Raw genomic sequence first — 12,626 nt, 5'->3', positions numbered from 1 at the left:
CGTCCTGATGATGGTCTTCATTCCTCCTCGGCTGTGGTGGCAGAGGAGGGAGGCCCGTGTTACCTTGTGGGCGATCCTCGCGAGGCTGGTCCCTCCAACCTCCCTCACGAGGCTGGTCCCTCCAACCTCCCTCGCGAGGCTGGTCCTGCCAGCGGTCCTCGCGAGGTAGGTCATGCCACCCTTGGCGAGGGCCACGGTCTTCCCATCATCCTCCACCTCTTCCTCCTCCTCGGCCATAGCCCCGGTCGTTGCACTTGGGGTGTCGGCCAGCACGCACGTCCCGCACGACCCTGAGCTCTTGGCATTCGTTGGTGTTGTGAGTGTGGAGGTCGTGGTACACGCAGTAACGGCTGCCCTTGGATGACTCAGGCTGATCCCTCCCTTGCTTGGTGTCCGGCTCAGCTGCAAGCATGGCAGCCCCCTTGCGCTTCACGTCCTTGACCTTGGGCTTCTTCTCTTCTGGGTCAGCAGCTGGCAGCTCAAGGAGGGAAAGGCTCCCTTCCTCAACCCTAGCGCACTTGGTCGCCAAATTGAACAGCTCCAGGGAGGTGCACAGGTCTTCATGGATCGCAAGCTCCTCCTTCATCTTGACGTCACGCACGCCGCTGGAGAAGGCTGAGATGATGGCCTCCTCAGACACCCTAGGGATCTTAAGGCGAGCGTTGTTGAAACGCTGGATGAACTTCTGCAGGGTCTCTCCTGGCTGCTGCTTGATGCGGCGCAAGTCGCTCATGGCCGGGGGCCGGTCGTGGGTGCCTTGGAAGTTGGCGATAAATCGGGTGCGCATCTCATCCCAGGAGGAGATCGTTCTAGGAGCCAGGTTCAGGAGCCAGGTGCGGGCGCCTTCCTTGAGCGCCATGGGAAACCAGTTCGCCATGACCTTCTCATCCCTGTTGGCAGCTTCAATGCCCAGCTCATAGAGCTAGAGGAACTCAGCAGGGTCAGTTGTGCCATCGTAGCACGGGGGCAGATCTGGCTTGAACTTGCCCGGCCAGGCCACACTGCACAGCTCGGCGGTGAAGGCACGGCAGCCTGCAGTGGCCACGGGAGGCCTTTGGTGACGGAGAGCATCATCTTGGAAGTCTCTGTGCGCTGCCGCCAGGAGCCGCGCGGGGTCTTGGCGCGCTGGAGCAGGAGCGCGTTCGTGTTGGGCCGGTGCGGGGAGCACACGGGCAACTTCTTGGGGACGAGGGATCTCTTGGCAGCTCTTCTCTTGCTGTGCTGGCACCGGACAGAGTGGGTTCCGTCCAGGGGCCACGCGCCTTCGGGCCAAGGCGCCTTCTTGAGGGGGAGGCAGCTGAGGCGCCCCCGGGGCTTCGTCGCCCGCGCAGGGCGGGGCGCGGTGCAGCGAGAGGGATGGCGCAGGGGAGCCCCCAGCAGCGTTGATGAGCTCGGTCATGAGGGCGAGCCACTCGTCGTAGAGGTCGTCGATGCGACGGTAGTGCAGGAGCTCCCGCGCCAAGAGCAGCGCGGCGTGGGCGTCCGCAGGTGCGCGACGGGCGTGGGACGAGGAACTGGCTGGAGTCAGCGACGGGGTGGCGGTGCGGCCTTCTTGCCGCACCGAAGGATGCAGGGACGATGCCTGCTGCTCATTCCCCGCCGGGCCGGTGGCGGCGTTGACGGCAGGCGACGGGGAATGGTGGGGGCACCCGCCGATGGGGGTTGTCTGGGCGACGTAAGCGGCGAGAGCAGCCCGGCGCTCGGCGCGGGCTCGACGAGCGTCTGACATGGATGTGACGGGCGGCGCAACACGGGGCGATGGAAGGCGGATTTCAGTGCACCCCTACCTCGCGTGCCAAATGTCGGATTTCGGGTTCCGGCAGACCCTCAAGGTTCGAACTCTGGGGTGCACGCGGAGATCACACCTCCTGCATACCCACGTCTCGTCGCCTCGCAAGGATCTAAACTACACGAAGAACAACACAAGGGACACGAGGTTTATACTAGTTCGGGCCACCATTGTGGTGTAATACCCTACTCTAGTTTGTGGTGTGGTGGATTGCCTCAGGGGGCTGATGATGAATAATACAAGGGAAGAACAGCCTCGCGAGGGGCTGTTCTTGGCTGGTGCGATGAACTGCTTGGGTGAGTTCAGTCGCCTCTTGGATGCCTATTTGATTTCTAGTTGCGGGGTGGCTCTCTATCCGATGCCTTCTGCTGTGGTGGCTAGTCCTATTTATAGAGGGAGGCCCTGGGACATCCAGTACACTTATCCTGACTAAAGTCGGTCCTCGCCTGCCAAAGACTCAGACGGTGACGCCGGCTTGGGCTCCGCGATGACCTCCATCCTGCCGTTCTGCTAGTCTTCCTCTTGTCGCACTGAAATGGTTGCCTATGCTTGATACTCTTGCCTGCGCTTGCCCCCTTTGCACCAAAGAGGAAACAAGGACTCTGCGCAGGCCGGCGCCTGCCTGGCGCCCGCCTGGCTTCAGTCGTCATGGCTTGCGTCACGGGCACCTCGTGAGGTACCCCGCCTTGATTGCTCTGCCTCCTCGCGAGCCAGCCTAACGAGGCTGTGCCCGAGGAAGCCTCCTGTCGTCCGCCCCACGAGGCTTGGCCCCTCGCGAGGGTCTTGAGCATGTGTTGATGTAGATGGGCCATACTGGGCCACTCCCTGAGCCACGCCGCAGGCCGCAGGCAGGCAAGTCTGGGTACCCCCGTTCCCAGAACGCCGACAAAAAGAATCGCTACTCGAAGCCAAGGATCTCCTCAGATCCCTTCTGGAGTCATCAATAGCGCAACTACTACTCTTGTGTTCTCTACAACCAAGAGAGTATCTTCCATCACATGTGAGGGAGTCCTGGATTAGGGGGTATCCGGATAGCCAGACTGTGTAGAACGTCCGGACTATTGAAGCATGAAGATACAAGACTCAAGACTTCGGCCCGTTTCCGGATGGGACTCTCCTTTGCATGGAAGGTAAGCTTGGCGATCCGGATATTATGTTTCCTTCCTTGTAACAGGCTCCATGTAAACCCTAGCCCTCTCCGGCCTCTATATAAACTGGAGAGGTTGGTCCTTAGAAGGCCGATCACAATTACAATCGTACCATCAAAGGCTACCTCTTAGGGTTTAGCCTCTACGATCTCATGGTAGATCTACTCTTGCACTACCCATATCATCAATATTAATCAAGCAGGAAGTAGGGTTTTACCTCCATCGAGAGGGCCCGAACCTGGGTAAACATCTGTGTCCCTTGCTTCCTGTTACCATCAGCCTTGACGCACAGATCGTGACCCCCTACCCGAGATACGCCGGTTTTGACACCGACATTGGTGCTTTCATTGAGAGTTCTTCTGTGTCGTCGCTATCAGGCTTGATGGCTCCTTCGATCATCATCAACAACGTTGTCCAGGGCGAGGCTTTCCTCCCTAGACAGATCTTCGTGTTCGGTGGCTTCGAACTGCGGGCCAATTCGCTTGGCAAACTGGAGCAGATCGATAGCTATGCCCCCGGCCACCAGGTCAGGTTCGGGAACTTGAACTACACGGCGGATATCCGAGGAGACTTGATCTTCGACGGATTTGGTCCAGCGTCAGGAGCGCCGAACAGTCACGATGAGCATGGCTTAGACCTGCTGTCAGATGATGCTCGGGATATCACCCCGGCAGAAGCCTTGGACTTAAATCTGGGGCAGATTGCGTTGCCTAAGGACGGAGGGATGGACCCTGCCCCGCAGGCCATACCCTCATCGGCGATGGAGCCGAACACATGCCTCACTCTTGAGGGAGCCTGTGACTCCGGACCCCCGGATTCATATCTGGTTGTAGGTCCCAGTTCGCGCGCCCCCGGGCCCGCCGAGCCTGATTGGGCTCCGGTGATGGAGTTCACCGCGGCGGACGTTTTTCAGCACTCGCCCTTTGGTGACATGTTGAACTTATTGAAGTCTCTCTCTTTGTTAGGAGACTCTAGGCCGAACTATGTCCGGCTTGGGTGGGAAGCAGACGACCACAGAATTTGTTGCCCACCCACCACCCACTTCATTGCCACGATCGATGATCTAACCGACGTTCTTGACTTCGACTCCGAAGACACCGACGGTATGGACAACAATGTAGGAGAATTACAGGAGCCACCGCTCACAGGGCGGTGGACGGCCACCTCCTCATACGATATATATATATATATATATATGGTGGACACGCCGAAGGAAACCAATGGCGATTAGGCAACGGAGGACAACCCCTCACGAAAAAGAGCAAAGCATGGGCGTCGTCGGCGCCGCTCCAAGCCTCGCCACAGCAATACCGGCCCCGGAGACGAAAATAATCCGGATGGCGCCGAAGAAGAATATGAACCTGACCAGCCCACCTTCGAGCAGGCCAAACAAGAAGATGAGCAGAACAGCCCAGAAGAATAGGCGACGGATGCATACCCAGAGGAGGATAACTACATGCCCCCTCCGAAGACGAGATTAGCCTCGGCGACGACGAATTCGGCGTGCCTGAGGATCCCGTAGAGAAGGAGCGCTTCAAGCGCAGGCTTATAGCCACTGCGAGGATTCTGAAGAAGAAGCAGCAGCAACTTCAAGATGATCAAGATCTGCTCACAGATAGATGGATTGAAGTCCTGGCAGACGAGGAATATGGACTCGAACGCCAAACGGCTGGTGGCCGGGATAAAACGGGATATCAGCCCGGATACCAGCCCGCACCCCCACGCCGATACACTACGGCTCAGGCCAACAAGCAAGACCTGCAAGATATTCTGGAAAATAAAGTAGGACAGTCAAGATCGATCTACGGATCATGGGGGCGCGCCCCAGCGCGCGATGATGACCGTCGCGCCGGATACATCATCAACAAGTCCGGCCGGGCCGAACACAGCAACCCAGACCAATCCGACCTGCATAGCCACATAGCCCGGCAGAGAGGTGCCGCACACCCCCTCTGCTTCACTCACGAAGTAATGGATCATGAATTCCCAGAAGGGTTCAAACCCGTAAACATCGAATCATACGATGGCACAATAGACCCCGCAGTTTGGATCGAAGATTTCCTTCTCCGCATTCACATGGCCCGCGGAGATGATCTACACGCCATCAAATATCTTCCCCTTAAGCTCAAAGGACCAGCCCGACACTGGTTAAACAGCCTGCCAGCAAATTCCATTGGCAGTTGGGAAAACCTAGAAGACGCATTCCTTGATAACTTCCAGGGCACATATGTGCGACCACCAGACGCCGATGACCTGAGCCACACTACTCAACAGCCAGGAGAGTCAGCCCGGAAATTCTGGACTCGGTTCCTTACTAAAAAGAACCAAATAGTCGACTGTCCGGACGCCGAAGCCCTGGCGGCTTTCAGGCATAATATCCGTGACGAGTGGCTCGCTCGACACCTCGGCCAGGAAAAACCCAAGTCTATGGGAGCTCCCACAACCCTAATGACCCGCTTTTGTGCGGGTGAGGATAGCTGGCTGGCTCGCAGCGACACCACGCCACATTCTGGCACTTCGGACGGCCGCGATGCTAATGGCAAGCCGCGGTGTAACAGGCATAAGATACGGAGCAACGGCGACAACACTGAAGACACGGCGATCAACGCCGGATTCAGTGGATCTAAGTCCGGTCAGCGGAAAAAGCCGTTCAAAAGAAATAATCAGGGACCCTCCATCCTGGACCGCATACTAGAGCGCTCGTGCCAAATTCATGGCACCCCAGACAAGCCAGCCGACCACACCAATAGAGACTGTTGGGTGTTCAAATAGGCCGGCAAGATAAATGCCGAAAACAAGGACAAGGGGCTGCATAGCGACTATGACGAAGAGCCCCGGCGTCCGAACACAGGGGGACAAAAGAAATTTCCCCCCTAGGTGAAAATGGTCAACATGATCTACGCCACCCATATCCCCAAGCGGGAACGAAAGCGAGCACTACGGGACGTCTATGCGATGGAGCCAGTCGCCCCCAAATTCAACCCATGGTCAGCTTGTCCAATCACCTTTGATCGTAGGGATCATCCTACCAGCACCCGTCATGGCGGCTTAGCCGCATTGGTCTTAGACCCAATCATTGACGGATTCCACCTCACACAAGTCCTTATGGACGGCGGCAGCAGCCTGAACCTGCTTTATCACGACACAGTGCACAAAATGGGCATTGACCCTTCAAGGATCAAGCCCACTAAAACAACCTTTAAAGGTGTTATTCCTGGATTAGAGGCCTGCTGTACGGGCTCTATAACACTAGAAGTGGTCTTCGGATCCCCGGAAAACATCCGGAGCGAAGAGTTAATCTGTGACATCATCCCTTTCCACAGTGGCTAGCACGCACTGCTCGGACAAACCACATTTGCTAGATTCAATGTGGTACCACATTATGCGTACCTCAAGCTCAAGATGCCAGGACCGCGCGGGGTCATCACTGTTAATGGAAACATGGACCGCTCCCTTTGAACAAAAGAGCATACGGCAGCCCTCGCGGCAGAAGTACAATGCGGCCTACTCCGACAAACCAATCCGGCGACAACTTCGAGCACAGTCAAGCGAGTCCGGAGCACCCCGCAACAGGATCATCAGGAACGCCAAGAGCGTGATTAGTAGTCCGGCCTCTGCTCAAGCCCCTTCAAAGCAGCATTCATGCCACGTGTACACAATTACGCACTCAAGATACCATGGGCATAGGCGGAGGCGCATCAACAACTCAGTCGATAGTGCGGGTAACCGCCAAACACCTTCATACTCCTTCCCTCTTACATTTCAGGACACCGCGTTAGTGCAGCATCCTCAGAAGAGCCGAATTGCCGGACTCATATGGGAGAGACATCCAAGGAGGCAACAGACGTGGTGCACAGAAGGAAATACCCAGGTGGAATCTGTTTACGATCATTATACCTGCTTTATCTATCTGTACACAGCCCGCCCTTGGATAGGACATGTCAAATAGTCCTATTTTATCTCTGCTTAATGCATCCATTGCAAACATATGCTTAAACATATTTTTCATCAATGGGAGATTACATATAGCGTCAGCTTATTATCCTTATTTGAGCATTTTCTTCTCTTGTAAATGTTTATTTGGTATTGCATCCGTACACCTTGGTACTGTCAGTTTGCCAGGGGCTTCTCATGGCGCCCCATAATATGGCAAATAAAGTCCAAACACTTTCAACAGTGTGGCACCCCGAACTTATAGCATTATATGCATCATCTCCGAATCATGTCTTGGGTCTACAGTTGGGATAGCCCGACTCCCTTGTTTTGGTGCCTTATGTTGTGTTATATCGGCTAACGTAGCGCAGGGAGAACTACTGCGATTGTGTCCCGGTTCTTCCAGACGAGCACCTCAGTAGAGAAAGCCGAAAACTGACCGACATGATGTGGTGAGAGCTGGTCGCTGTTCGAGAGGTCTTAAAATCCTTAAAGATTTTCCGCATTAGGCGATAAATCGGCTTCATCCGATCTAGGCGTGTATAGCGCCCCAATTCAGTCTTCCGGATTCTAGGTGCTTCGCCGAAATTTAAAATTGTAGACTTCTATGGCTAAGTGAAAGTTATAAAGCCGCATAGTCTGAATGCCTTGTCGCTGTGCCGGACACCTCCTTAAGGGACCAAACATTTGGGTAAAGAGTGTCCGGGTTTTCCACGAACATCCTAGTACTAGTTACGTGGGGGAGGAAGCCGACGACTGGCCTACTTTCAGAATTTTATAAACAACAGCACAGAAGGTAATATTTTAAATAACAAAAGTGCTACATAGCACAAGTTACTTCGTCCTTAAAATACAAACATGACAGAAGTGAATTGATTCAAAAATGGTGTCCTTGGTACATTCATCATCCACGAGACGAGCACCCTTCATAACGCCATCATAGTACATCTCGGGATGGCGATGCGCCTTGCCCTCCGGTGGCCCGTCCTTGACCAGCTTCTCCGCATCCAGCTTGCCCCAATGCACCTTGACGCGGGCAAAGGCCCGGCGGGCACCTTCGATACAAATGGAGCACTTGATCACCTCCAGCCGCGGGCAGGCATCCACCATCCGCTTGATCAGGCCAAAGTAGCTACTGGGCATGAGCTCACAAGGCCACATCCGGACTATGAAACCTTTCATAGCCAGTTCAGCCGCCCTGTGGAGTTCGACCAACTGCTTCAGTTGGTCACTCAGAGGCATCGGGTGTTCGGCCCCAGCATACTGGGACCAGAACAGCTTCTCCGTTGAGTTCCCCTCCTGGGCATGGTAGAACTCTGCAGCGTCTGATATGCTGCATGGCAGATCTGCGAATGCCCCTGGAGAGCTCCGAATTTGAGTAAGTAAAAGAAACGCGTCCTCCACATGTTTGCTTTGCATAAAGAACTTCTTACCCGCTGCTATCTTCTTGGCCTCCTTGATCTCCTGTTGTGCTTTCTCGGCTTCGGCCTTGGCGTCTTTCAAATTTACAAGGGCCTTCGCAAGCTCGGCCTCTTTCACCTTCAGATCATACTCCACAGACTCACACTTCGTAACGAGGTCTCGGAGCTCTTGTTGTACCTCGCCTACTCTAGCACTTTGCTTTTCGTGCTCTTTGAATTCCAAGGTTGCTTTGTCTTCGGCCTCGGACAACGCTTTCTTTAGGGACGCCACTTCTACGGTGGCCCCTGTTTCGCAGTCACTTCGCTTCGGCGTTAGACTGGCCAATTTGGTATATCCTCCAACACATAAGAGAGGGGAATCACTTAACCCTGTTCTCTTCGAGCTGCCTCCTCGTGAGGTCGAGCTCTCCCTGCGCCTGCTGCAGGTCCCGCTTCAGTTCGGCAACCTCGGCAGTACGGGCAGCAGCAGCAAGCAGCACTGCCTGCTTACACACACAAATATTTATTGTTAGACTCCTGCGGATTATTATTGACCCTCCGTTTGGTTTTTCTTTCCGAACACCAAACAGAGTATCAGGGGCTACTACCTATCGGGTGGTAATTTTGCACATATTTATTACTTACCTCAAAGCTTGTCAGGAGGCTAGTGCAAGCTTCGGTTAGTCTGCTCTTGGTGGACAAAACCTTCCGAATCACCATACTCATGAGAATATGATGCTCTTCATCCATGGAAGCGCCGCGAAGCGCTTCCAGCAGACAGTCCGGCACCTCATGCACAACGGAAGTCCTTGATACAGATGGCTCGCCCTTCCTAACGACGGGTCGCCCGCCTAAGTCCGGAACCATCGAAGGTTCCGGAATTGTGTTTGGCTGAGAGCCCGGCTGGCCATGGCTCTCGTGGACACGATCCGTGGAGATCTTGAACCCCGCATGTCCGACGTCTGGGATCCCGCCTCGATGCGTCTCCAGAGTCACCTCCCCCCGCTCTGGGAGCCTTTGGGACAACACCTCCGTGTCGTCCACGGGTTGAGGAGTAGTGGCCGTCGGAAGCGAATTCATCTCCGAATTTCTCAGTGACCCGGAGGAAGATACCTCAGGGTGATCCCTCGCCGGACTGCACATATGTACGGCATTATAAATACAAAAACTATGAAGTGAAATCATGATAGAATGCGGACACTTACGGTCGCACTAGGGGCTTCCCCTGGGCAGCCACCCCTCTCGTTGTGAGCGGCCGTGGAAGAAAAGTTCGGAAGGGATCCCTTCCCCTTCTTGGATGCCCGAGCCTCCCCATCGGGGGCGGCCTTCCTCTTCTTCTCCCCCGAGTGGGGGGAGGTAGAATCTCTTCCTGATTCCCCAGCCCCCCAGTCCGCTTCCCCGGGCCCCTCATCCTCTTCGGATGGGGCGTCTTCTTCTGCTTCCTCCTCCCCTTCATGGGAGGAGTCCGCCTCGTCATCTTTGGACGAGGCTTCCGGCACAACCTTACGCCAGAGACCCTTTCGGATCCCCGGGACCTTCTTCTCGGCCTTCTTCTCCGGCACCTTGTACGGCGCTGGGACCAGCATCTCCGTCAGGAGAGCATCTGCTGGGCCTTCTGGCAGTGGAGTCGGGCAGTAAACCTGCTCCGCTGTCTCCATGTAATCCTGAAGCAAACATGCATAATTACTTAAGGCTCTCCCATGAATATATTGGAAAGAACCGGGTCCGGTGGCGGTTTGAGAACTCACTTCACTAGGAGGCCGCGAGGCGTGAAGCCCGCGGTCCTCGGATGTGGGAGGAGGTACTTAAGAGGCCTTGAATAGCACCTTCCATGCGCCTTTGTGCGTCATGTCGTAGATCTTCAGGAGCGTCCGGTGTTTGGTCGGGACGAACTCCCAAAGATTGACTGCTCGCCTCTGGCAGGGCAGGATCCGGCGAACGAGCATGACCTAGATCACATTGACAAGATTGATGTTCTTGTCCTTCATGCTCTTGATGGATGTCTTGAGTCCGGTTAGCTTTGTAGAATCGCCCCAGGACAGGCCCTTCCTCTCCAAGGAGGTGATCCGCATGGGGGCTCCGGATCTGAATTCGGAGGCCGCCGCCCAGTTGGCGCCACGCTGCTCGGTGATATAGAACCACCCCGATTGCCATCCTTTTACGGTCTCCGCAAAGGAGGTGTCGAGCCATGTGACATTGGGCATTATGCCCACCATGGCCCCTCCACACTCTGCTTGTTGTCCACTTACAACCTTTGGCTTCACGCAGAAAGTTTGCAGCCATAAGCTGAAGTGAGGCCGGATGCGGAGGATGGCCTCGCATACAACGATTAACACCAAGATATTGAGGACGAAATTTGGGGCTAGATCATGGAAATCTAGCTCGTAGTAGAACATGAGCCCGCGGACGAAGAGATGGAGTGGAAATCCCAGTCCACGGACAAAGTGGGCGACGAATATGACCCTCTCGTCGGGTCCTGGGGTCGGAATGACCTGCCCGGTGTCTGGTAGACGGTGCGCTATATCCGCACGGTTTGTGATGTGCTTCTCCTTGACGGTGGAAGCCACCCACTTGCCTCCTGCTCCCGACATGTTTAGCTGTGCGGAGAAGACTTGGGCTTGGGCGCTGGACCTCGAGGGGGCAAGAGTGGGCAAAGGAGGAAGAAGGCGTGGGTGAAAATGGAGAAATCTTATCCCTTTATAGAGGAGCCGAGAGCGGTCCGCCTCCCCACTTGCCCATTGAGAATCGCTTGTTTCCCAAGCGCCATGATTAATGGCGTGGTGAGATTACCCATACCCGAATTGATGAGAATCCCGTGATAAGGGGACACGATCTCTGCTTTGACAAGACGTGTCAAAGAAACCGCCTCACAATATGCGCTTTAGCTGGTTGTGGGAAAACGGTTCAAATAATTATCCGACCGTAATAACATGTCACGTCATCAGAAAAAGTTGTCAGCAGATTGCATTTGTGAAATATCATTCTCTCTACGGTGGCATATGAAGATCATCTCGCAGAGCCGGACACGGTCTAAGTGTTCGATGATTACTTTGGAGTATTTGGAGGAGGAACCTGCCTGCGCACCGGACTCATCGTCATTGAAGCCTGGTTCGGGGGCTACTGAGGGAGTCCTGGATTAGGGGGTATCCGGACAGCCGGACTGTCTACAACGTCCGGACTATTGAAGCGTGAAGATACAAGACTCAAGACTTCGGCCGGTGTCCGGATGGGACTCTCCTTTGCGTGGAAGGCAAGCTTGGCAATCCGGATATTATGTTTCCTTCCTTGTAACCGACTCCATGTAAACCCTAGCCCTCTCCGGTGTCTATATAAACCGGAGAGGTTGGTCCTTAGAAGGCCGATCACAATTACAATCATACCATCATAGGCTAGCTCTTAGGGTTTAGCTTCTACGATCTCGTGGTAGATCTACTCTTGTACTACCCATATCATCAATATTAATCAAGCAGGAAGTAGGGTTTTACCTCCATCGAGAATGCCCGAACCTGGGTAAAAATCTGCGTCCCTTGCTTCCTGTTACCATCAGCCTTGACGCACAGATCGGGACCCCCTACCCGAGATCCGTCAGTTTTGACACCGACAACATGCGCCTTGATTGTGAAGCTATGGCTGGGCTCCCCTGTCTTGAAGAAGCTATGGATTGCTTTTGTGATGCTGGCCTTCTGGAATTCGTCACAGCCAAAGAGCACTAGAATGAAGAGCTTCTATTGCAGTTCTATGCTACTCTTCACATACGTGGATACAACAGGGATCCGCAGACATGGATCCTTGTGTGGATGACAGGTGATGTGCACCATGAAGCCAAAGATAAGGACATCATTGAGCTTACCTCCCTATCCACTCCAGGTGAATTGCACGAGCCTGGTTGTCAGCACCACACAGAAGGAATGCATTGCATTTTTTAGTGGCCTGAACCCAATTTGAGTCGGAGGCTCAGCATGATGAAGCCATTGCCTCAAGATGCAGAATATCCAAAGGAATTCTTTGTCCAGGACCTCGAGTACTTGCTACCGGTGTCAAAACCGGCGGATATCGGGTAGGGGTTCCCGAACTATGCGTCTAAGGCTAATGGTAACAGGAGGCAGGGGACACGATGTTTTACCCAGGTTCGGGCCCTCTCGATGGAGGTAATACCCTACTTCCTTCTTGATTAATCTTGATGATATGATTATTACAAGAGTTGATCTACCACGAGATCATAGAGGCTAAACCCTAGAAGCTAGCCTATGATTATGATTGTTGTTGTCCTACGTACTAAACCCTCTGGTTTATATAGACGCCGGAGGGGGATAGGGTTACACAGAGTTGGTTACAGAGAAGGAAATCTACATATCT

The sequence above is a fragment of the Triticum aestivum genome, chromosome 4B (assembly GCF_018294505.1).
Source record: "Triticum aestivum cultivar Chinese Spring chromosome 4B, IWGSC CS RefSeq v2.1, whole genome shotgun sequence".
In the NCBI taxonomy this organism is placed as follows: domain Eukaryota; kingdom Viridiplantae; phylum Streptophyta; class Magnoliopsida; order Poales; family Poaceae; genus Triticum; species Triticum aestivum.
This window is presented reverse-complemented; position numbering follows the sequence as displayed.